Source organism: Typopeltis vanoorti, chromosome 25 (assembly GCF_054136105.1).
Source record: "Typopeltis vanoorti isolate ZY-2024b chromosome 25, IOZ_Tvanoo_1.0, whole genome shotgun sequence".
Classification (NCBI taxonomy): Eukaryota; Metazoa; Arthropoda; class Arachnida; order Uropygi; family Thelyphonidae; genus Typopeltis; species Typopeltis vanoorti.
Window position 1 is genome coordinate 31043051 of NC_143573.1, and position 26898 is coordinate 31069948.

Here is a 26898-nt window from a genome sequence, read left to right on the forward strand (position 1 = left end):
AAGTCATCAGATTTGACCCTTTCCCCACTTCTCTGTTTTTGGCTGAGATATATAAAGGACTTTATGATGTCACATGCAGCTGAAGGATGCCACTAAGCTAAATAAGACAAGAATTCTTGCTTGCAATTCTGTCCAGCAAATATAGAAAATATACAAACCTGGTGACTATCTCCATCTGAGAAAACTGTGATTCTCTCTGCTTAGTTTACAAAATATAACATTTTGCAAAAGTAAAAACTACTAAAGTTGAAATTAATTCATTTGGAAATTATAAAATTTTCTTTAAAAAGAAGTGATAATTTAATGAAATGAAGGAAGAAGGGAGATAAAGGTGAAATCCAAACATAAAAGACAGACAAGCCTCTACTTGCAAACATTCAAGATACGAATAATTCATATTTATGAACATTGCATGGATTAATAAACTGCAACTCAAATTCATGTAATGAACAGAACCCTATCTTACAGACATTTTACATTGTTTGAAATTGAATATTTTTCAATACACAATGGAAGATGTTTAGTCTGGTAATTCCTTCCCTTTTCTATGCTTATATTGCATATTTTTCTGTTGTTGAACATATGCCATATATTAATAGTTAAGCATGCATTTCAAGGGTAATTAAAAAACAGAATAGTATATATATTTACATATATCCTTCTATTTTTTTAATCCTTGAAATACAGAAAACAGATGGAGACAACGATTTGTGAAAATGCAAAAAGTGGCAAAAATCAGTTGATTTCAATGAAATTAAACTGACACAGTAATCTGAAAACAGCAAACTGGTCATGTTTATAACATCAATCATTTTAACAGTTGCAGTAATTTTAAAAGAGATAAACAAAACAATATTTGATTATGCTAGCTGGTTATTTTTGATTTTTATGGTGCAAAGATATCAAGGGTCATACTGCACCAGGACACATGTTAAAGTAGTATACATTGTAAACAGTTAGTAGGAAAATCTACAGGATTCAAACCCACAGCCTCTAGGCTGGAGAGCGAATATGCTAACCACTCAGCCAACCAGAATTATGCTAGCAGTGCAAGATTTTGGTCTATAGTTATTTATTATTATTATTATTATGGTCAACTCCAAAGAGTCTTTAGACTCATCGAGGGAGACCCTAAACATCATGTCAAGAACAACTATTTAACATCTACACGGTATCTATCATATTTTGCCTTGAACTCATTCACAGTAATGGCACCCACAACAGACTCTGGCAACTTATTCCACTCATTCACCACTCTCCAAGTAAAAAAAACCTAGTTCTAACACCCTTGCTAACCACACTCTTACCCAGTTTCCATGGATGACCTATAGTTCTCCCACCACCAGTCCTGTTCTGAAAAACATCTCTGAATTAATCTTATAGAAACCCTTCAGTAATTTGAATGTCTCAATCATATCACCCCTTTTCCGCCTATCAACCAATTTCTGTAACCCACAAATCTTCAACCTGTCCTCACAAGGTTCGTTTCATAGACCTGCTATCATCTCGGTCACTCGCCTCTGGATCCTCTCCACCTCCTCCCCATCAAGAAGAAACCCTAGAGCCCAGATATGGGCACAGTAGTCAAGATGGGGTCTTATCAAGGCTCGATACAGAGGAACAACAACTTGTTTGTCTCTGCGTGTTAACGTATTCTTCAGTAACCAAGTGATTTGATGAGCTGATTTAGCCACTTTTGCAATGTGCCCCCTAAACTTCAACTCCCTATCCACCAACACTCCCAAATCCCTGGCCTCATCAATCTCCTGAGTATAGTTCCACCAATGTGGTATACTGCTGCTAATCTTTTCACCCCAAAATGCATAGCCTTACACTTTGCCACATTAAATTGACATCATTCTCCTTAGTCCAGTCCTCCAATCTGTCCAAATCATCCTAAAAATTTTGACATCATGTGCATTCACTATTGCTCTACCCAGCTTTGCACCATCAGCAAACAAATGAACAGTTCCTCTAAGATCCTTTCCTATATCGTTAATGAACAAATTAAATAGTAGTGGTCCAAGAACAGAACCCTGTGGCACACCACTAGTCCCAGGTCATGTTTTGGACTCTACCCTTGAATAAACTACTCTCTGATCTCTCTCTTTCAACCACCCTCCTATCCATCTCACCAACCCTATATCCATCCCCATATGCTGCAGTTTACTGATTAGAATTCCATGTGGTATCCTGTCAAAGGCCTTAGCAAGGTCCAGCAGTATCACTGTATACCCATTACCCTTATCCAGGGTAATGGGTATACAGTGATACTGCTGGACTAAGCAAGTGATACATGCCTCACTAAGCAAGTTAGTGAGGCATGATCTACCCTTCACAAAACCATGCTGTCCCCCATACAGTATCCCATTTTCATCTATCCATTCCTGTATTTTTCTCTTGACTACTTTCTCCAAAACCTTGATGACTCCTGATATGCTGATCGGTTGGTAATTTGCAAGAGCAGTCTTGGAACCGCCTTTATGCAGTGGAACTATTTTCCCCTCTTTCCACCCCCTTGGGACCAACCCATACCCGAGACTCAAATTAAACAAAACGGTCAAGGGCACTGACAATTCTTTAGCTGCTTCACGTAAGACCCGAGCTGGTATACCATCCAATCCCACAGATGTATTCACATTAAGGTTTTGTAATATACTATTCACCTCAATTCCCATATAAGATATTGGTTCCTTCATTCCTGCAATATTACCACATGGATGATATACTTTTGCAAAGTGCTCGCTCAGTAATTCCACTATATCAACTGATTCAGTTACCTCCCTACCATCGGCATTCCTTAAAATCATTCTGCCGTATACATTTTTTCTTTTACTTGCAGCATATCGAAAAAACTGTTTGGGATTCTCTTTAGCTTGCATGGCTAATTTCTTTTCATAATCCGCTTTTGCTTTTCTTACCACACTCGTTGCCCTTCTGGCCTGTGCTTTATACTGTTCATGGGCCTGCAGGTCACCTTTCTCCTTAAATTCCTTCCACAGTTGTTTTTCTTTTTTGCAGCTCAAGCTTAATGGTGTTATTCATCCATTTAACTCCTACTTGATTTACTATCCGGACTCTAGGTATACAGTCAGCATTAAAACGTTTCTTTACCGCTTCCCATGCACTATTAACCTCCAGCCATTTTTTAAAATGGAATTCTTGTTATTAAAGAAATAAAATGCTGTTTAATAATTCTGATTCAGAATTAAAATAGGAAAAAAATCAAAGCTTGGTTTTTGTACACTGCAAATGCATTAATAGAGAAGTTGCCCTGCTACAAATAAGAGAAATGCACAAAGAAAAAAAAAGTGAAAAAATGTAATTATTTTCTAATTATATATTGTCACAAGAAACTAATTCATTATAAATTATAATTAAAATACTTCAAATTCTTTAATTAATACTTTTATATTAATTCATTCAAAAATAATTTTATAATCAGCCACATACTAAAACACATGTACACTGTACTTTACTTTGATGGAGGAACCAAAACATTATCTTAATTTAATTAATTAAAACAGTTTTTACACTTCCACTGAGCTTCACTTTCTTACATCTTCTCCATATTCCCTCAGAGCATATGCTGACTTACTTGCTAGAACCTTTTAGTATGCTAATTATCAAAGAAGAACCTAGAAGGCTTCATTTTGGTGATGTAAAATAAATGAAATAGCAAATATTAAAGATCCTTGTTTCACAGCTGAAATGTATACAGATTTTGAAAGCTTTGAAAATTGGCTACAGAGTTTGAGAATACAATCCTCAGCATCAAAATCAGGCAATGTCTTAGCCTGCACTACTTAAAAGATATGAGCTCTGTCCAAGTATTGATATATTTGTCTTTTTATTAGTGCTTTTGATTATGGTTTCACTGGTAAGACAGATGTGAAAACGTAATCAAAAGCAATTCCTGATGTTGAGGATTGTATCCCCATAAGTTCTCTGGTTATTTTTCAAAACTTTCAAAGTTTCAATATACATATTCAGCTATGAAATAAGGACTGATCTTAAATATCCCCTATTTCACATCACCAAAATTAATCCTTCTAGGTTCTTCTTTGATAATTAGTATACTGAAAGTTTCTAGCAAGTAAGCCAGCATATGCTCCGAGAGAATACAGAGAAATATGTAAAAAAGTGAAGTACTGCTTAAATGTAGCTAAACAAAAGTTATGTTTAGATTTAGACTTAGGTAAAGAATATAGAAGATATCTATCAAGCAGGTGGACAAATATTCTGGGCTGTTAAAAAATCTTAGAAATGGGAGGAAAGAATAATGTAAAAAGAATCCCAAGAGATGATAAAAATTATACAAAAACTGAAGAAAATGAAATAAGTGGTTACAGAACAGTGATAGAAATTATTTAAGAGAAATCAATCAGGAGTGCCTATCTATACTTGAAGTAAAAAAAGCCATCAAAAACTTGAAATGTGGTAAGGCAGGTGGAGTAGATGATATTCAACCAGAAATACTTAAATATGGAAGTATAAAATTCATTGCAAAGAATTTATGGAGACAAAAACACGTGCTAGAGTAATTACTTATAATTAAGTAAATAACACTAGACGTTTCGACCTCTATATTGAGGTCATCATCAGGAAAATGTCCACATATCCACAGGACAGCTACATGATACTACACAAAAGTAAGCTAAATCTAATGTTTTGTTAATCGTTTACACCAGTCTGACTTGCGGTGAAAAAAAAAGTTAATAAATAAAAAAAAAGAAATAAAATAAATAAATAATAAAAAGTTATAAAAATAAATTAACATAAATAAAATTATTTATACATCATAAGTATAATATACAGATGATAAAAAAACATTAAAGTGGCACTACATCAAACACATCTCTAGAGTCCTCTTATCTTCAGTAGTGGGTCTTCCAGATTCTTGGAATTACTAATCGATCATTCTTGTTGAGATTGAAATTGTTTCAGCATCTCTCAAGCTTCCTTGAATTTTCTTTCAAACTAGGTTTTGGTATGGTGAAGGGACTTTATGCCTTTCCAGATGATTCTGTGACATGTTTAAAGTGCATGGTCTGACAGGCCTGTTTTACCACAGCAAAGGAATTTAATATGGTGTTTGTCTTTTGTTGGAATGGTGTGCGTCCTGTTTCCCCTGTAGGGTAGATTGCAGGTGTACAAAATTTTGTAAACCCCTGGGTGGACAAGTAGGGAAGGGGATCTTTGGATGAGCTGAGTATACTTTTTAATTTTTAATAAAAGACATAAATTCTGAGAGCACAGGCATAATGCAGTAATAGCTTTTTAATTGTTTCTTCTGGCCAAGTTATCATTGACTTGATTAATTCTGTTTTGTTTTTGATGTAGTTTGTAGGATTGTAGTTAACTAACTGGTATGTGTTGTGGTTGGATACCAATTGGTTCATTTTTTCAAGGTACATTTCTGTGGCATTCTTGTAATCTTTTTTGCTTTTCATGGTATTATTGTGGAGAATCTTATGCACTTTTTTTTTGTAGCCATTTTTTAGAAACATTTGCTAATAATTTCATATTCCTTCTTCAGTGACTGCTCTGAATTGTTAAGGCTCTATGTTTGAGGGTAGTGATGATCCTCTAGTTTTTGTGTTGGATGGTGGCATGAATTTTTGTGTATGTATTGGCTTGTGTGTGTAGGTTTGTGGTGGACAGTGAAGGAAAGGTAGCATAGGGGAAACGTGTGACCAGTGTGTCTAGAAAAGGAAGAGAATTACTGTTTTCAATCTCAATGGTAAATTGGATACATTTGTGTTGCTTGTTCAGGTGGCTTTAGAAATGTATTTAATGTTTTGCAGTCATGGGGCCAAATGGCAAATAGATCAACATATCTGAGCCAGACTTTGAGCTCGGCAATACCGTCTTTTTGCAGGTAGAAATTATTTTGTCCAGAGTGAAGTATGTGGGCAAAGAGAGCTGTGATAATGAATAGAAATATGTTCTGTATGAGAAGAATAGTATCACTGATCAGGACATTAGTGAAAAGGGCTATTATTTTTGGCAGGCCATAAATTCTGAAAACACAGGCATAATGCAGTAATAGCTTTATAATTGTTTCCTCTGGCCAAGTGATCATTGACTTGATTAATTCTGTTTTCTTTTTGATGTAGTTTGTAGGATTGTAGTTAACTAACTGGTAGGTGTTGTGGTTAGATACCAATTGGTTCATTTTTTTTTTCAAGGTATGTTGTCTGATCAAGAATGACAATAACATAGCCTTTGTCCGCCTTGGTAATAACGATGTCAATCCTCCAAAGTGAATATTCCAATCATGCACCATTCTATGAGAGAAAAATCTAGCTCTCTGTTCCTTCTTCACTGCATTCATTCTCAACTTCCATGGATGCCCTCTCATCCTCTCTCAACCATTCATAAAATGAATTCCATCTGTTGGAACCCTGTATAATCAGACAATGTACTTTGAAAAAATGAACCAATTGGTATCCAACCACAACATGTACCAGTTAACTACAATCCTACAGACTGCATCAAAAAAGAAAACAGAATTAATCCAATCAGTGATCACTTGGCCAGAGGAAACAATTAATCATATCACCTCTTTCTTCTGTTTGCTAGTATCTGCAGTCCACAAACTCTAAATCTGTCTTCATAATCTGTATTCCACAATCTTGATATCATTTTCAACACTCTTCTTTGCACTCTACTGTATCAGTACCACCATGGAAACCAGGAGACCAGATCAGTCACAAGTCTTGCAGACTCACATCCCCCATATACCACTTTTAAATGTGCCAGTCAACCATCCTCTTATCCATGCTAATGTTTTATAATTCAATAACATATTTTCCAATTTATGCAAAGTCTTCCATGCTGTATCCTGTTAAAACCCTTAGCAAAGTTTAGAAGTATAATGGAACATTATCCATTTCTCTTGTCTAACTTAACAATAACATTATAAAATGTGAGCACTCGAACTTGATCTATCCTTAGTAAATCTATACTTTGCAATGTTTATTGCAAAGTATAGATTCTTTGTCCAACCTATTTCTGTATGCAATCTCTTACTAACTTTCCCAAAATATTCACCACCACTTCGGAGATAGTGATAGATGCATCAGTTTTTCTGCCCCCCCCCCCTTTGTGTAATGGAATTATCATACATTCCATTGCTGTGGCATCTTCCCTGTTCTATTCAAATAGGCTATATAACTTCCCCAAGTTATATAGCCTATTCAAAGGAACAGCTAGTTCAGCTGAATACTCTTTTAGCATCAATGCTAATATCCCATTATCCCCTATTGCCAAATTGTTATTCAGTCTGTGCAATAGCTCTAGTACCTCTCCTCCTCCTCATACACCAAAGTTTATTCATCCAGTGAAGAGGTGATAAGCTCAGTTGCATACAGCAGGTTGGGCTTTTAGCAAAATAGGTGCTCACGACCTCTCAAAAGTTTATATAACTTTATCATATCACCCCCCCCCTGCCCTTTCTTCTGTCTATCAGTGTCTGCAGTCCACACTCAATCTATCCTTGTAATCTACATTCCATAATCCAATTAGAATGTAGATTACATTCTATAATTTATTCCAAAGAAGAGTTACATATTCCTGTAACTCTTCTTTGCAGTCTTTCTACAGCTACTTTATCTTTTTGGAACCCAGCACACTAAATCTGTGCACAGTAATCCAGATGCAGCCATACCAATGCCTTGTAAAGAAGCAAAATGACTTCCATATCCTTACATGTCAATGTTTGTTTTAACAATGCACTTATCCTCTTAGTTGTATTTGCAATTTTTGTTATGTGACCTTTGAACATTAACTTTCTATCCATGATAAAAAGGTCTCTAACCTTGTTGGTTACTCCAAACATAATATGTGTTGGATAACTTATCATGCCAAAGTGCATAACTTGACTAACATTGAACTGACATCCACTATGGTTTGCCCACATTTCCAGCTTATCCAAATCACCTTTTAAATGCATGAGATGCTACTGATATACAGCATATACTGATATACATCACCAGCGAGCAACAAAAGATCTTCTGTCAACCCTTTTCCAATATCATTAATATATAGATTAAACAACAATAGTCCAAGGACTGATCCCTGGAGAACACCACTGGTTACCTTAAATCTGGCAGATTTCACAATGCCCAGATACTGCTTTCTGATAATACCTGTCCATCAACCATCCTCTTATCTCAACCACTAGTTAATATTCCAATTCAATATTCTCTAGTACAGGCATACACAACGTGTTAGGTTCCAGACCACTCATATAGCAAATCACTGCCTTTTTCGTCCTTTTTTTTTTCATGCATTTAATGATTTAGTAATATTTTTAAGCAGCCGTGTGTGTGTGTGTGTGTGTGTGCACGGGTGTAAATAACATAAATAATGCATTTATTTATGTCAGACATAAATAAATGCTTTAATCAGATATGCAAACAAAAAATTTAGAATAATTTTTGCAAAAAAAAAAAGTTATTCCAAATAGCTTGGCTCAAGGAAACACACCAACCATTTTGGTTAAACAATCTACACCATTATTTTTTTTTTCATTTCGGCAGTAAGATCATCATCATCATCACGTTACGGAAAACTAGTATTAATAAATGTAATAACAATAATGTGAGGCAAGTTTAGCCTGTGGCCTCTCTTAGTGTTTGACATACTATTATCATTAAATTTAATATTTTTAATCTTAACATGTAATAGATTTAGCATCTTCTTTTTACTGGAGCAACAATACCTTAGTTTGAATTTGAATGACATTATTAACAACAATAAAATAATAGCTATAAACAGCTTATAATTCATGATGAAATGCCAAAACACAGAGAAGCAGTGAGTGACATTATAAATAAACTGAGTTCACAAAAATTGCACATCAATTGATTCACAGCAATGTCATGTTGCTAAAGCTATTGTATGAGCAAATGCAGCATCATACAAGTGGGCACTCTATTTCCCTCGCTTCCTTTTATACTCTTATGTTTGTCCTTCTTTTCACGACTCTCTATCTCTCTCAGTATCTGGTTGATTAATAGTGTCTTTCTCCTCTTTAATAAGTTAATAAATCCTGTAGCAGCTGTGGGACGAATGTCTCCTAGCAGTTGCTCTCTTTCCTTTACCGCTTGGTAACACTGCTCTAAGTTGGTTATCTCTTTTATGAAAGCTGTCTCTCTCAATTCTTGCCTCACCCCTTGCCTAAAATGTTGGAAGACAGCCCAATCAAAATGGGGCTTGTCTTCACTTGAGATGTTCAGGGTGCTCGCAAGAGTCAGCAACCTATTGTAAAAATCTGATTTATGTTTTCTTTATCTTTCTGTATCATCCTCTGGAGTTTCCACAAGTTCAGCCCTAAACTCCTTATCTTTGAAAACTGGGAAATTAGAACTTCTTTGAATTTTGAATACTCCAGAGTTTCTTTCAGGATTGGCGATGAATAGAGGAAGATTTTTGCCTTCCCTACTGGCTTACTGCGTAGTAGTACAAGAAGTTGAAAATCTGACCATCTACCAACTTTTCTCAATTCCTCGACATAGCAAAAAATTCAATAACGCCATCCGTCTCCTCGCCTGAGAATTGTTGGAATACTTGTTGCGGATTAATAGTTCTGAAGAATTCTCAGTCATTCATCTCAGACCTTGTTGTTAAAGACATGCTTGCACCTAAGTTCACAAAATTCTTCCCTAAATTAGTCAAATTTTCTATTAAATTCTAATGCACCTTGATCGCCTAACTTGAATCCAAAACCAACTTACTGTGACTGATCTATTAATTTGCCTTACACAATCAAATCACATCCTACTGGCTCCTGCGCCATTGTTATGTCATGACATTACATTAATTTATTCTTTATTGTGTTCTTCTTATATCACTTACTAGTTTATACATATTCTTATTCACAGTTAAATCTATCCACACAATTTGGCCGATGCTTAGAAAGATTAAGTATATCAAATAAATTGACAAAGGGTAGACTTCTGAATAGAGTCCAATCCTCAATAGACGGTCTGGAGTTACTTCCTATTCAGGTTCTGGCAATATTTATTTGATCAAACTGCGCCAGCCAGATCCTTAGGTCAGAAATTCCTCTTAACCAAGGAGTAACCCTCAGAAAATATACTAAGTAAATCAATCTATTAGTTATTCTTTATCTCTATCTTATCTATCTCTCTTAAAATACTTTAGCTTGCAGTCGTGGTCTCTGTCATATAATTCACTCCCGCTCAGATTCAAATATTAGTAAGCGGTGCATTGGATTCGAATCAAGGCACAAAACAGGTTAAGATAATCAAGATACATTTATTAACTTCCTAGGATTACACATTTACAATAAAAAAACACTCAATAGGAATAGTTATCCCAAGTTATAAGATTAGACATAACAACTGTAATTCACAAATCACATCTAAGAATAGGTTCATTTCACTACACAAAATTCTAGCTAGCATCCTTTAAATATCTTTACTATCATACACATATTCTTAAAACACTCATATAGATAATTCTATAGATCATTACTTATAGCAAATTAACTACTACTCATTCAGACAAATATTAAGGAAACAGCCTATAGATTCTAGACACTGGTATCTAAATCTCACTATAGTCCTTCTTCCTATAAGTCTAGAGTTTTATAATCTAACATCTCGTTTCTTCCATAACACAATATTTCGTTCTTCCTTAACAAAGGAATTATAAAAGAGTTTTACATTACCACATTCCTGTAACTTATTCCGTCTATCCTTTCTTTATAATTTCCCTCCGAATATTCGATCTTGTCCTTGGTGATTAACTCACTGGCTAGGTTTGGCCTTCATTGTTCTGTCCTTTCATCGCATTCTTGACTGGAAACAGCATGGATTGAATTGATTCACATGGACGTATGTGGCGGCCAGTTTTTTCAGGCTTACTGGGAAGAGTGCCTAATATTTCTTCGCCTATTCTTTCCACCCGACATTGCGAACCGACAGCAGAGAACAGCTGCCTGCTATCGACTAGATCCCGAACTGGAACTCTTCCTGACTCCACCAGAAACTCTCAGGCAACTCAGATGAAAAAACCTAAATAGCCCTGAACGTGGGTGACAAATCCATTTTATACATCGTATCTCTAGCGCCCTCTTTCACCCAAAACTTTCTGTCAGACATTTTCTTTTTTGCGCACGGCTCCTATTTTCATTCCTATCTTCCTGCAATACTTCGTACGCGTGCCGTGTCTTCCCGGAAAACACTGTGTGCATGACGTTTGCATGTAAGCAAATTGCCATCGGCCATACAATTTATCCGAAGTTGTAGTTAATGGACTTCGATCCTTCGTTATTTTGCTCTAACATATGTCTTATAGAGAAACTTCTTACATTATAATCTTTTACAAATAAATGACATCTTTCACTTTTAATTAATATTACGAAATTTGTATTAGTATAATTCTTTAAACAAAATTGGTATCTTCACTTATTTACAAGCATTTTCGTTATTGTTTTAGCTAAATTTGTTGGATCTTGAAACAAAAATAATTTTCCAAGGAAATCCTTTCATTCAAGATCCAACAATACTTTGCCTACAGTTTATCATTCAAAACATGTATAGGTACATGGATCAAAATGAAATTTTATTTTCAAAATTTTCATAATAGAATTAACATTGCATTTCGCCTTTGGTGGCTAACTCCCTCCCAAAATTATCACCACATACACAAATACTGCTAGGTAACATATGTGAACTTTCTTTTTGTTTCAATTCGTTATTTTTCCAAAGTAATGTACCAGAGAACTTTTAATATTCCAATACGAAATTAAATTGTGATTATTATAAATTAACAAATTTTGTATATTTTCTCATTTATATTATTTCCTGATAAGTATAAATCATTAAATTATGTGATATTGGGGAAACTGATGTTTAAAAAAGTTTCATCCTACAAAGGTGTAATTGGTGGATTGAGTGGCAAGAGACAGAGAGCTGTAGAGTAGGTGACCTGCCTTGATGAGTCTTTGGACTCCCTAGAGGTGTCAGTAATAATAATAAAAAAGCAATATCAAAATAAAATGTTTCGAACATCTGGAAAACAATCAGAAAGATGTAAAAAACATAAAATAAATTTCTGCGTGTATTTGGCTATTGTTCAGCACTTTTTAGTGTGTCTACTGGATGTGTTCTTTCCTCACTTTCTCAATCATTTTCGTTAGTTTACAGACTGTTACTCGAACAGAAAGGAATAGGTCTATAACCCTCCTTATCCTCAAAAAATAAATGATTATGTAACACATATGCACCTTTTCTTTTAAATAATTCAAATTCTTTTTTCGAAGATAACTGTATCAAATAATTTATAATTTTTCGATAATAAAAGTGAAACCGATCACTATAAATTAAGAAATCATTTCGGCATAAATACTGTATCAGCCTGTAAAAGAAATGTCAGTTTTTCTGTGTTAGGATGTCTGCTAATCAACAACTGAAAACCAAACAGGACATTCTTGATGTATTTTGCACTACAGTTTGAGGCAATTTAGTGTGATTTCTGGGAAAACGTTCTCTCTCTCTCAATAGCAGTGAGAGTAATATAAGCCTTTAGCTTTTCCTCCAGCTAAGAGGATTATTATCACGTATTTCTAAGCATAGTAATATTTAGAATTAAAAAAATAAAATAAAATAACACTACTGAATTTTCTTTTGTGAGGTATGCATAAACAGTTTTACATACTGAAAATATAGCATAGTATTGCTAAAGCTTAGAATAATTTCAGCAGACTGCTGAACAACTGATTTTGGATTGCAAAGAAATAGTACAGATTTTGGCGGTACAACAATGTTATTGCTTTATTTCTTTTGTCAAAATGGTAAACTGAAGTAAAAAATTAAATAATTTTGAATACTATCTGAAAGCTTTCAAACCACTAGAAATTTAGAGTAGTTAATTGAGTTCCAGGAGAGGAGAAGGGAGAGAGATGCAGTAGAAATCTTCAAAATTAGTATAAATTTTTAACCATTACATATAGGACACCTTTCATATTATGTGTTCAACATATCTCCAGTGGTTATGCACAGCATGTTATAGTAATGTGGATCCTACACAAAAAAAAAAAAAAAAAAAAAAACTTGCAATTTTAAGCAAAGACAAAGTCGAAAGAGTCCCTGCTAAAATATCACTGGATATAAATTTTTAATATTAAAAAAAAAAAAAAAAAAAAGACAATCGGAAACCCCCAAGTAATGCAGTTTAACATCATTTGCTCATAAAAAAAATTGTTCCTAAAATTGTAATGTAACAATCCATATAACAGTATTTTGCAAGGAAAGAAAGCAAAATGTCATATTTATTTCAATAAATGTTATTTAAAAAATATAAATATTTGACATAATATTTTAAATGAAACAAACATTTGAAAATTCACAAAAAAAAAAAAAAAATCTTCTATATTGTCAGTAAAGTGAAAGAACATAAAGTTATCTGATTTGAAGAATAAAAGGCAGCAAATTTACTATTACTAAATAGATTCATTGCAAAGGCTGATCTCTGGTCATTTCAGAATTGATTATTTTCGCACACGTGAAATTCGTTTTTATTTGGTAAATGTGGCGGTCGAGTTTAGCTAGTCTAGAAAACGTGTTTTTAAAGTTAAATATAGTGTGGCTTTTTGTCACAAATTGTGCTGCAATTGTGCATCGGTTAGAAACAAGTGTCCTTCAGTGGTATTATTGTTTAGAACTGTGTTGTATATATTGTGTTTTCACTGCCGTTTGTTTCACTATGTCAACGTGTAAAGATGGCGTCCAACAAGAAACGTACGTCAGCGGCGCGCAGGACTTCTACTACTACACGAAAGGCTGGCTCAGCGTTAGATTTTTCGCAATGGATGCGTTGCAGAAACTGCTATATGTATGCATCGAAAAATGTGAAGGATCTGTGGTCGGTCTGGCAAAATGAGAAGAACGAAAATGTCGACGTATGTGAGAAGTGTCGGGATAGGCTGGAGCGTTTAGGAATGGAAGCTGACATCGGGACCGTAGCAGAAGAACTTCGGCGGGAGTTTATGAAAATGAAAAATGACCTTCATCTTCTTCATGAGGAAGTGGAAGTGATCGGTAAGGAGATACTGGAAGTTAAAGCTGAGTTTAATGTGTTAAACAGAGAAATTAGGACTATAGAGATTACTTTAGCTGAAGTAACTAGAACAGGATTACATATAGGTGAGTCTTTGGTGAATGATTCAGTAATAAATAGTATGGGAGTGATTGGGAGTCAACATAATAAAACCACAAGTGGCCTAGAAGAAATGAGATGTAGTGAGAGTGGGGGGGGTAAGTAATAGAGAGTTGAGTAATGAAGCTGGGAGAGTCATGCTGAATAGTGTAGAGAATGAGTCCATGAGTGTGGACTTGAATGAAGTTAAGAGTGGTAAAATATATGGTGATTCTATGATTAAGGGTATGGAGAGTGGTATGCATGAGGAGTGCTTGGCTGATGGGACAATAGAAAGGCTTTAGCAATAAAGAGAGGGCATGAAGCAGACAAGATGATAGTTATGGTGGGTACGAATGACCTGAGAGGTAGTATAAATCGGGTAGGAAAAGATTTAAGAACATTATTAGATATTGTGAAGAGGAAAAGTGTCAATGGGAGAATAGTGTGTGTGCTGCCTTGTTTTGACAATTACGAGTTAAGTAGACGAGCAATGATAATGAATGATATGATTGCAAGAATGTGCAGAAAAAGAGGTCTGGAGTTTGTTGATGTTTGGAGTGTGTTTGAAGGAAAAAGGCAGTTGTATGCTAGAGATGGACTGCATCTTAACATGGAAGGACATAAGCGATTGAAGAAGTTATTGTTTTCTGAACAGGTTGAAGTTATTGGGCAGGGAAACTAATATTGAAAAGGTTGAGTGTAAGAGAGAGAAACTTTAGCACTGATTGTGTATTTATTGATCCTTATAGGCTGAATAAATTGCAGAAGAGAGGGGATAAAAATCGGCATAGGACTACGGTAGTTAGTGACTTATATATCAGTTCTAAAGCCGGTACAAGATCTAGAGGGAATCTGCAATTTTTGTATACCAATGCTAGAAGCATTCGAAATAAGAGAGAAGAATTTTTGGCATTAGTCAGTGAAATCTCACCAAAAGTTGTAGGCATTAGTGAAACTTGGCTGTCAGCAGAAGATGTGGTCACTGGAATTGAATGTGATGGGTACAGTATTTTCAGGGAGGATAGAGAAGATAGAACAGGAGGAGGAGTACTGTTGATGATAGCTGATGTGTTGCAGCCAAAGAAAGTAGTATATCATGATGATAGACATGTGAATGAGAGTTCATTTGAGGCAGTCTGGTGCGAAATAGTGACCAACGCAACCAAATATACAGTTGGATGCTGCTATAGGCCAGGGAGTACGGGGGGAGATATTGAATTCATGCATCAGCAACTTAGTGCAATGAGTGAAGGCTTGGTGATTATTATGGGGGATTTTAATTACGGTGATATCAATTGGAAGGAGGAAATATCACATGCAAAAAGGAAATGGAATTCATACATCTTCTACGAGATAATTACTTGAAACAGCACGTAACTGAAGGGACACGTGGTGTGAGAGTGTTGGACCTGGTTATTGGTTCAGAGGTTATATGCATAAGTAAGGTGTCCTCGTTACCTCCAGTTGGTGAAAGCGATCATGTGGTATTGACTTGGGAGGTTGCAAAATCTGTGGATTTTTCTATTAAGAAGGGGTATGTACGGAACTACAGGTTAGGCAATTATAACAAGCTTCGGAGTGAGCTTGCAGCCATCCCATGGCAGAACATATTGCAAGGGAAAGATGTTAGCAGTGCTTGGGATAAAATCAGCGGGTATCTGAGGAAAGCAATATCAGATTGTGTCCCCATGGTTAGGAGGTCAAACAAGGCAGGCATTAGATGGATGAGCAGTAGTATCAAGCTTGAACTGCAAAAAAAGAAAATGTTATGGAGAATTTACAAGGAGAAAGGCGATCAGGACACCCATGAGCAGTACAAGGCTCAAGCTAGGAAGGTTACCAGCATAGTAAGAAAAGCTAAATCAGATTATGAGAAGACCTTAGCCAAAGAGATCAAGGGTAATCCCAAAGAGTTCTTCCGCTATGTGGCAAGTAAGAGGAAGAATGACTTCGGAAGGATAACCTTAGTGGGTGCTGATGGTATTGAGGTGACAAAATCAGATGTAATAGTCGAGTTACTGAGTGATCACTTTTCAAAAGTCTATCACCCAAGTGAGGATATCTCTATACCTACAGCAATACCTAATGTGAGAATTGAAGCTAAAGAATCAGAGGTATTAAATATATTGCAAAACTTAAATGCAAACACTGCGGTAGGCTTAGATGGAATATCAGCTCGGGTGTTGCGTGAATGTGCAAATGAATTGTCAACCCCTCTCACCTGGATATTTAACTTAAGTTTGAACTCTGGTATGGTCCCTAGGGAGTGGAAGTTAGGCAAAGTGGTTCCTTTGCATAAGGGTGGCTCTAAAACTGCAGTATTGAATTACAGACCAATCACCATCTCAAGAGTAGTGGTAAAAGTATTGGAAAAGTTGGTTAAAGACAAAATTCAAGAATGGGTGGATCAGGATATGATACTCTATAGAGGCCAACATGGTTTTGTTAAAGGTAGATCCTGCCTTAGCAATCTATTAACTATTCATAATAGAATAACATCTGAGTTGGACAAAGGAACTGGCTACACAGTGGTACTTCTGGATTTTGCTAAGGCTTTTGACAGGATACCCCATAGAACACTGTTACGCAAATTGGAGCAGATGGGAATGGATATTAAATTGGTGATATGGATAGGAGAATGGCTCAGGGAGAGATACCATACGGTGGTGTATGGAGGAGCCGAGTCCAGAATGAGGCAGGTGACCAGTGGTGTGCCTCAGGGCTCTGTGCTTGGGCCAATGTTGTTTAATTTGTATATAAATGATATAGGAAACGGCTTAAAGGGAGATATTCAGTTGTTTGCTGATGATGCAAAGTTGTGTAGTGCAATAAAAAATCAAGCTGATGTTGAAAGTTTGCAGGAGGATTTAAATAAGCTGGTAAAATGGGCAAAAGAAAATGGATGTCAGTTCAATGTGGAAAAGTGTAAAGTCATGCATTTTGGGATTAAAAGATTACCAGCTGTGTACTACATCGATGGAAAGGTACTCCAAGAGATTGATGAGGCTAGGGACTTAGGGGTATTGGTAGATAAGGAGATGAAGTTCAGAGGACACATTGCTAAGGTGTCCAAGATTGCACATAGGATTACTTGGTTGTTGAGGAACACACTGACATCCAGAGATAAAGAGGTTATTATTCCCCTTTATAAAGCATTGATACTTCCACATTTGGATTACTGTGCTCAGGTCTGGTCACCTGGATTCCTTAGAGATGAGGAGGCTGTGGAGAGGGTTCAGAGAAGAGTGACCAAGTTGGTGAGTGATATAAAAAATGCTCCCTACATTGATAGATTGAGAGCTTGTGGATTGCAGAGATTGGTTGATAGGCGAAGAAGAGGGGATATGATAGAAACATTCAAATTACTAAAAGGTTTTTATAGGATTGATGCAGGGGAAATGTTTCAGCTGTGTGATAGTGATGGAAGAACAAGAGGTCATCTCTGGAAATTAAAGAAGAGTGTGGTTAACAAAGGTGTCAGAACAAGGTTTTTTGCCTGGAGGGTGGTGAATGAGTGGAATTCATTGCCTGACTTAGTTGTGAGCTCTTCGTCTGTAAATGAATTCAAGTAGAGATATGACAGATATTGTTTTGCTAGTTTGGGTCTCCCGCGATGAGTCTACTGACTCCATGGAGATACCCGTAATAATAATAATAATAATATTTTTGGGAAGAGACAATAATTGTGCAGGGGAAAAAAAAAAAAGATCAAATATCGTAGGACATTAAAGGAAATTCCAAGTAACACAGTACATGTAAAGTCAAGTGATCAAAGGTTGCTCCACCACAGTTAATCCATTAACAGCTCTAAAATCGCCATTCAGGGATTAACGGTGGAGGGGCGGGGTAACTGCATGATAAAAATTAGAATGCAGATGAAGTTTTGATCCATTAAAATTTAATTGGCAACTATGCCGCAGAATCTTGTCTGGAAGCAGTGCAATATTTTTGTTTTATTCAAAACATATGCAATTATTACTTTTCATCAACAACAAGATGGAATATGAACATTTAGAAAAAAAAAAATCCTTAACAGTTAAAAGACTTAAGTGAAACGAGGTGGTTCGCAAGAGCTGATGGTACATTGCTTTGAAACCGTGGATATAAACAAATTCAAGATGCATTACTTGAACTATCCATTTCTCCTCATGAAAAACCTATTTCTAAATTAGAGAGCGCATCGTTAGCGGTTCATTTTGACAATTCAGAAACAGCAATTTTAACAGGTGTGTGTGGACAAAATTTTACAACGAATAAATACTACTAGATCCCGATACGGATTTATTTATAGCAATAATTTGTTTGTTGGTTTTATTTTAGATATAAGAAATAGTTTTGATGCTTTAAATGAAGAAGCAAATTTATTAACAGATTAAACAAAATTTAAAGATGAGAAGAAAAAACTTAAAAATGTGTGACAAAATTTCACAATCTAACAATGAGATTGCTCGTATATTACATGGGAAAGAAATTTTCATTGTTAATACTTTTAACGTCTTTGTGATAAGGTAATCCTGAAAATTAATGAAAGAGCAAAAAGCTATTTAGACATATTTGATATGTTTGGCATTTATTTGAAGAAAAATATAGCTCAAGACAAGTACAAGACCAGTACTAACAAAATTTTATAATCTTATGGAGCTGATATTGACTCAGAAAAATTTATTGATGAAGTTAAGCAATTTTTAATAATGATAAAGGAAGAAAATTTTTCAATTAAAATATATACAAATTTATAAACGATGGGTTAAGGTATACTTTTTCGAACGTAGAAACAATTCTAAAAATATTTTTGATGATGCCTATTTCAAATGCAAGTACTGAATGCTCATTTTGAATGTAGAAATGAACAAAAAATTACTTACGAAGCAACTTGCACCAAAATAAAACAAGTGACCTGTCGTTATTATGCATTGAATCAGATGTAATGGACTTGATTAATTATGATGACATTATAGATATATTTGCTAAAACCAAAGCCAGAAAAAAAAACTTTGTTATTAATTTTTTTTTAAATTGAAATTTGAATCGTTTTATTTTTCTACTTTTTTTAAATGCAAATATATGTATACCAATGTTGTGTTATTTTTATTTTATTAAAATAAGTTATTATGGAAATGTCGACTTTTATTTTCGCCAGCAAAAGTTGGTCGATTGGTAGTGCCTCTGCTACTAATGGCTCACGCAAAAAGTTAAGCAAGTTTGAGCGTGGTTAGTGGTTGGAAGGGAGAAAGCATTCAATGCTGCTGGCACACTCTCCATCGATGAGTCTTTGGACTCCCTGGAGATGTCACATAATAATAATAATAAACTAAAAAAAATGCATATGTACTTGATTAACTGAAATAGACTTGTCCTTTTGAGGCCTCATAATGATGTTGCACCTAGGGCTTCCAAAGTATAAATGCGGCCCTGTCATCTGCTTCTGATACTACAGTACTATCTGCATTCAGTCAAGTTATTCTTTCATATTCATTCTTTCTTTAACTTGCAGCATAACAATAAAATTCTTTTGAGTTGCCTTTTGCCTGTGCAGCCAATTTGTTTTCCCACTCCAACTAAGCTTTCTGTACATTACCTGTATTTTCTTGGTTGAGCTTTATATATTTCATAACCTCTTTGTTTTCTATTCTCCCGATATTCCTTCAACATAATTTTCTTCTTGTGGATCTCTTGTTTAATGAAATTGCACATCCGTTTCATTCCCATTCTATTAGTTCTTCAAATTCTGGGAACACATTCAGATACTGTAACATTTAAGCATCATTTCAAAGTTTGTTGTGCACTGCTGATATCCTTCCCATTCAACCATTGATACCATGGAACCAAAGATCGTATTCTCTGAGTTTGTCATATAACCTGTTCTGATTAGAACATCTATACAGTTGGCTAATTCCCAGGTCAGTACACAGCATGATCAGTCACCAACTGATAGCAAAACAGTCATATCCTTGACTGAAACACCTGATACTATGATCAAATTTAACACTTCTTTGTCCTTGAATTGCTTCTTTCACAAGCTGCTCAAGAAAATTGTCACAGAACAGCTCAACAAATTGTCCGTTCTTGCGTTTTCTCTGCTGCCCAACTAATATTCTGATAATTTAAGTCACCCATATTTGAGGAAGCCTAAAGCCTCCTAGAGGACACATCCTGGGCAGCAGATAGGAAAATGCCTCTCAGATATGAGTGGTAGGAGGGAAATGAACTCATTCCGTACTCAGGAAAATTTAGCAATACATTTCTTCATTTCTAGCAAATGAACCACGAAGTCTGTAGCAACACCCCACAATATATTAGGCTTCACTTCACACCAGACAGCCTCAAACTCAGTGCTACACAAGACATTATTACTTTCATGGGTCATCTGATATCATTAGCAGTACCCCACCTTCCTCTTTTTCTGACATTCTTAAAAATACTATATCCTTTGTACTCAATTCCAGTTACAACAACTCTGAGAGCCAGATTTCATTAATGCCAACAATTTAGGCCACAATGTATTCACCAAAGCAACAAGCTCAACCATTTTTGTGTATAAATGTAGCAAGTTACTCCTCACTTTTTCTTATATTTCAATCTGCAATCATTGGGAAACTTTCTTTTTCCACCCACCCCACCACACTCAGAATGCCTGAACTCAAAGTGTAGTCCATCCATTCAACAGATTCATAACTGTGCTCATTGACATTCATATCGCTATTACATCTACACATTCTAGCTTCATATCCTCAGCATTCTGCCCAAGATGATTCAGTTTTCCTGACTCTCTGCATTTGGTCTCATTCCAATAAATAATTTCTCTGGCCACCTCATGACAAATCCATTTAAGTGTAGGCCAACCCTCTTACACAAATCTTTTTTACTATCAGACTCACTCCACACATCCAAAAACTCATATCCATTTTGGACACGGTCAACTAGGTGACGGCAAATGGGCGATGGTCATCTGGGCGACAAAATAGATCAAATATGTAATGCAAATAAAATTTTTTTATCGTTTTCTTTATTAAAATTGCCATTCTTTTCTATTGATCTACTACTCAGTAAATTTAAATAATATTTTTTTGAGAAATGAGTTAAAAGAATGGTCTAAACAAAATTTGAAAAATCTCGCTTATAATTAAGTTTATTTTTATTGTGTAGAATTACAAAATTGTATAGAAGTTATATTGAAATTTCCCATGCAAAAAATGAGTAAGCTAGTTAATAAATATTTTCGTTTATATCATATATTAAAATTTGTAGGATCATTTAAGAAAGAGATGGTTAAAAAAAATGGTCTGAAATGATTTAAAAATGAAAAGGCATAATTGCACAATATTAAAATAAAGAAAAAATACAGTTTAATTAATTTATTAATATTATTTTGTAATTAACAAACATATTTACATTAAAACATTTTTTGCTTCTATTCTTCAGAAATGGATAATTCAAGAATATTAAGTCAAAGAGACAAGGAAAAAATGCTTGGAATGGGGTATCTTTATGTTAAAGACAAGATTAATAAGGAAGGTTCGATTCAATTTTGGCAATGTGAAAATAAAAACAAAGGATGCAAAGGTAGAATCTGCACAAGTGTTAGTGATGGATCATTAATTTCTGAAAAACAGGAATACACATGTGGCAGTACTGGAAATGTGGTCAGAGTAATAACACAAGAAGTTAGTACAGTAGCAGCCAAAAAATTAGCAGATACGACAATGAACAACCCATCCACAATCAGAACTCAAGTTCTAGAAAATGTTTCTTCTGTGGTAAAAGGAATGCTTCCAAATCATAACAGTCAGCACAGAAATATTCAAAGAAGAAGATTCAAAAATTTAAAGGCCCCAATTAATCCTGATTCTAAGGAAACAATAATTATTCCTGTAGAATACTTAAATTACGAATTCAGTCCATCACAATTTGAACATTTTTTATTGGCTAATTCTGGATGGTCGACTCAATAAGAATATTAATTTTTGGTTGTGAAAGTCATGCAATGTGGAGCCAAAGCATGAATGAATTATTTATAGATGGCACATTTTTCCTTTCTCCCCTCTTTATACTCAAATTTTTGTTATTTTGGCTAGAAAGGATGGAGTTCCTGTTTTATATTGTTTACTACCTAATAAGACTTTTGAAACATACACAAAATTATTTTATATGATACATGAAATGGCCATTACTTGATCCAAAATATATAAATGTTGATTACAAAATTGCCATTCATTAAACTTTATGTATAGAATTTCTGCAACCAAACATAAATGGTTGCTTTTTTCATCTCGTAAAAAATCTTCGTAAGCATTTAGTTTCATGCAATCTTTTAACCAGATAAAATTCTGATGTGCAATTCGCTTTAAATTCAAAAATGATCACTTCACTTGCTTTTGTTCCAGAACGAGATATTATTTACACTATTTCTGAAGTTGAGAATCATTTATCCAATGAATTTGAACCAATTTTAGAATGGTTATGAACACATACACAGGTCATCTAAGGAATAATAGAACCAGGGCTCCACCAATTTTTCTCTCTAACGTTTGGTCTGTGTACCAAAGAACAATAAATGGAAGTGACAGGAAAAATAATTTCGCAGAAGCCTGTCTTTGAAAATTGCAATTGAGCTTTGGTGGCAGCACAAGTCATCCAAATTTATGGATTTTTATAAATGGACTATGAAAAATTCAGAAAACATATGATGTTGATTACGAAAGAGCAGTAGCAGGTTTTCAAAATCAGCACAAACGTAGACATTATGATGAAGCTGACCAAAGTATTTTGAGAAAAGTTATCAATTACAATGGGAGAAATAGAATATTTATGTGGTATTGCATATAACTATAATACGAATTTAAAATAAAAATTGTTTTGAATTTCATATACTTTTTTGTTTTAACGTATATATATAACATTTGTAAATATGTTTGTTTCTCCATGCGATGTAGTGTTGTTCTCGGCTTTTTGTTTAGGGCTTCTGTTAAAGTCAATGTTTCTCTTCTGTATGTTAGGACAGGAAGTATACACTGGTCAAAAGCTTTCCTTTTTAGACTCATAGGGATGTCACTTCTGAATATGTCTCTCATTTTCCCATAAGCCATCCATCCAAGGTAAATTCTTCGTTCAATCTCTTTTCTTTGGCAATCCTCAAAGGATAACAATTGGCCCAAATATACATATGAAGTAACTTGTTCTATTTCATGGTTTTCAACTTTGAAAGTTCTATGGTTTATGTATTTATTCATCATTATTTTTGTTTTTCTCTATTTATTTTTAATCCAATTACTCTGGAGGCTTCATTTAGCTTTAGCCTTTCTTCCAGATCTTCAAGATTATCAGCTATTAGGACATCATCATCTGCAAATTTCAGATGATGCAGTCTTTCTCCATTTATGTTTATTCCTTTTGTTTCCCCAATCAAGGTTTCTAAAGACTTCCTCTAGTGCAGCTATAAATAATTTGGGAGACTATGGTGTCACCTTGCCGGATGCCTTTTTTGTATTGGAAACTTTTCACTGTTTTTATATAATTTAATTACAGAAGTTGCATTATTGTAAATATGTTTTAGTGTTTCAATATATGGTTTCTCATTTCCCTGGATTTCAAGTGCTTTTAAATGAAGAAGCAAATTTATTAACAGATTAAACAAAATTTAAAGATGAGAAGAAAAAACTTAAAAATGTGTGACAAAATTTCACAATCTAACAATGAGATTGCTCGTATATTACATGGGAAAGAAATTTTCATTGTTAATACTTTTAACGTCTTTGTGATAAGGTAATCCTGAAAATTAATGAAAGAGCAAAAAGCTATTTAGACATATTTGATATGTTTGGCATTTATTTGAAGAAAAATATAGCTCAAGACAAGTACAAGACCAGTACTAACAAAATTTTATAATCTTATGGAGCTGATATTGACTCAGAAAAATTTATTGATGAAGTTAAGCAATTTTTAATAATGATAAAGGAAGAAAAGTTTAAACTGAATCAAATGCTTTTTTTTGTGGTCTATATAGGCCAGGCATAAGAGTTTATTGTATTCAACCAATTTTTCAATGAGCTGTCTTAATGTGTGAATATAGTCCAAAATATTGTAATTCTTTCTAAATCCATCTTGTTCATAGGATTGCATTCCTCCTAGTTTAGATTTTATTCTATTATTTATAATTTTTTGTGAAGACTATATATAGTGGGAAGTAGGCTTATAGGTCTGTAGTTTTTAATTTCTTCCTTATTGCCCTTTTTAAAAATTAATATGGGAAGTGAAATCATTCAAATTTTTTGGAATTTTTCTCTGTTTTAGGCATTTATTAAAGAGTTTAGTCAGCTGTTTGATGACAGGGCATCAAACAGATGACTTCCTCCCAGTTTTAAGAAGTCTATCATAATGCCATCTTCTCCTGGGGCCTTTCCATTCTTCATTTCCCACTTCACCTTGTAAGATCTCAGGGGCACCGTGCTCTTCCTCACTCAAGTTATCCATAGATGATTCTTGGATGTCTTGGTCTTTGTCTTCATAGAGTTCAGTATAAAATTCCTGAATTCTTTTGTTTATTGCATCTCCATTTTTTTTAATAAGTTCACCATTTTTTCCTCTTACAGCAGCTATTTCCTTTGTTCCAACTGATACTGTTCAGATTACTATCGTTTCTTTAATTTTCCTAGTATTATACGATCTAATTTCATGTTTCATCCTTTTATGTATAGTTTTACAAATTTCCGCATATTCTATTTTATTGATGTCATTCAAATCTCCTCGATGTTTAACTTATTAGTTCATTTTTAAGCGATTCTCTATAACAGCTTTTCTTGTGGTAGAGGTTTTGTAGATTCACTAAATTGGACTTTTTTTCTTATGAACTTATTCCATTCGTATTTTTTGTTGATCCATACTTTTGCCCTTACTAGCCTATGGTCACTTCCTGTATTGAATCTATTAAGCACTTCAGTATTATTTATTATATATCTTCTGTTGGAGAGGAGGAAATCTATTTCATTGTAAGTTTGCCCATTTGGGCTTCTCCAAGTCCATTTTCGGTTGATTTTCTTGAAAAAACTGTTCATAATAAAGAGGTTATTTTCTTCTGCGAATTCAGTAAGTCTTTCTCCTCTTTCATTCCTCTGACCAAATCCAAATTTACTGATGGAGTTCAGATGGTATGCCTGCTAAGCGTGCAAAAATTTAAGTTTCTGTCACCCAAATTATGGTTGCCCACTTAGCTAGCGCCCAGTTGAAGTCACCCAATTGTCGTACACCGATCCATTTTTTCTACAGTCTGTGCACTGAATCATTTGCTGTAATTGCCCTCCTCCTCCTTAACTCATTACTATTGTATCTCAGTAATAAACTAACCATTTTTTACTTTCTCACTTTTCTTTCTTGCTTCTTCCATAGTTCACGCCTTTCACACCCTCTTTCAACTATATATGTCACTACTTAAATCATTAGTTCCAACTAGCACCTACCATCTTTATTCTTTTCTGTTTTACTATTGCCTTTGTCATATCCTTTACTTTAGCTCCCAGAAAGCTCAATGTAATGACTCCAACCACAAATTTAATTAATGAATCATCTTACCATATGACTTATTTTTCCTATATTTTAACTGACTTACCTTGTTACTGTTATTATTATCATCATCATCATTACCATTATTATTATTACTGTATTATTATTATTACATGACACCTCCAGGGAATCCAAAGACTCATCGAGGGAACGCACCTACTACTCTGTCTCTACCACTCAACCCACCCACTACAACTTTCCTTCCTGTTATTTTTCTCCTCAGTTCTCTTTATCTGTCTTAGTTCTTCTAAACATTTTTCTGCTTTCTCCAACTCCCTGACTGATTTTCGAATAATTCCTTTTAATCTTGAAATTTCATGTGTTAATTTTTGTTCATTTATATCAAATATAAATTGATGATATAAAAGTTTGGTAAAGATAAAGGTTCTCTTTACTAGGTTCCAGGTTCCATAATGTTATCCTTGGCTTTTGATGCTGCTGAGTTTTTGGTGCATTTTTTAAAAACTATCTTAATTTAAAATATGCCTTGAAAGATATTAGCAAATGTAGTGAATACAATGAAAACAGTAAAAAACGCAATAATATAGTAAAAATAAACTATAACCTAACTAATCTTGAAAAATATTCAATACATGAAAAAAAAAAAAAAAAATCAGCTATTTTACAGGAGCTTCAAATTTCACTTACATTAAAAATAAATAAAAAATAGCCTCAAACCTGACTCCCTGTTACCTGAAATAACAATCCTATCTCATTCCTCTTACTTTTGATAATGGTCCAATTTCCAGTCAAGATCAGTTCCTCTTCTTAAGCTGACTTTTGCATCTAGCTTACCTAGGCATAGTCATATTACTTCCATTGTATGCTCATTTTCCAAAAAAATTGTTCTTTTCAAGTCTATGTCTCTCCAGCTACATTCCTAATGCATTATCAATCCAAATCCAACTGACTTCAGAATACTGTTCTCGCATTTGAGGTGGTGACCTCAAAACCTTTCTAAGAATTCTTGATTGCATAAAGAAGAGGAAAATCAGATTATCAGAAAAAATCAGATTATCTTCTTCCAGAGACTCCCTTCAGTCACTTTCTCATTGGCACTACATTTCAGCATTATGCCTTTTTATAGGTACTTTTACAGAAACGGCTCCACCAAACTGGCCACTATCATTCCTCCACTTTCCTCTAATAATGTAAGAACATGAGCAC

General features: G+C 34.5%; 1 protein-coding gene across 2 annotated transcripts in view; it reads right to left on the reverse strand.

Annotated features, from left to right (window-relative positions):
- Positions 1 to 26898, reverse strand: part of hpo (serine/threonine-protein kinase hippo) — a 180079-nt gene that overhangs the window by 109852 nt on the left and 43329 nt on the right. The window lies entirely within an intron of this gene.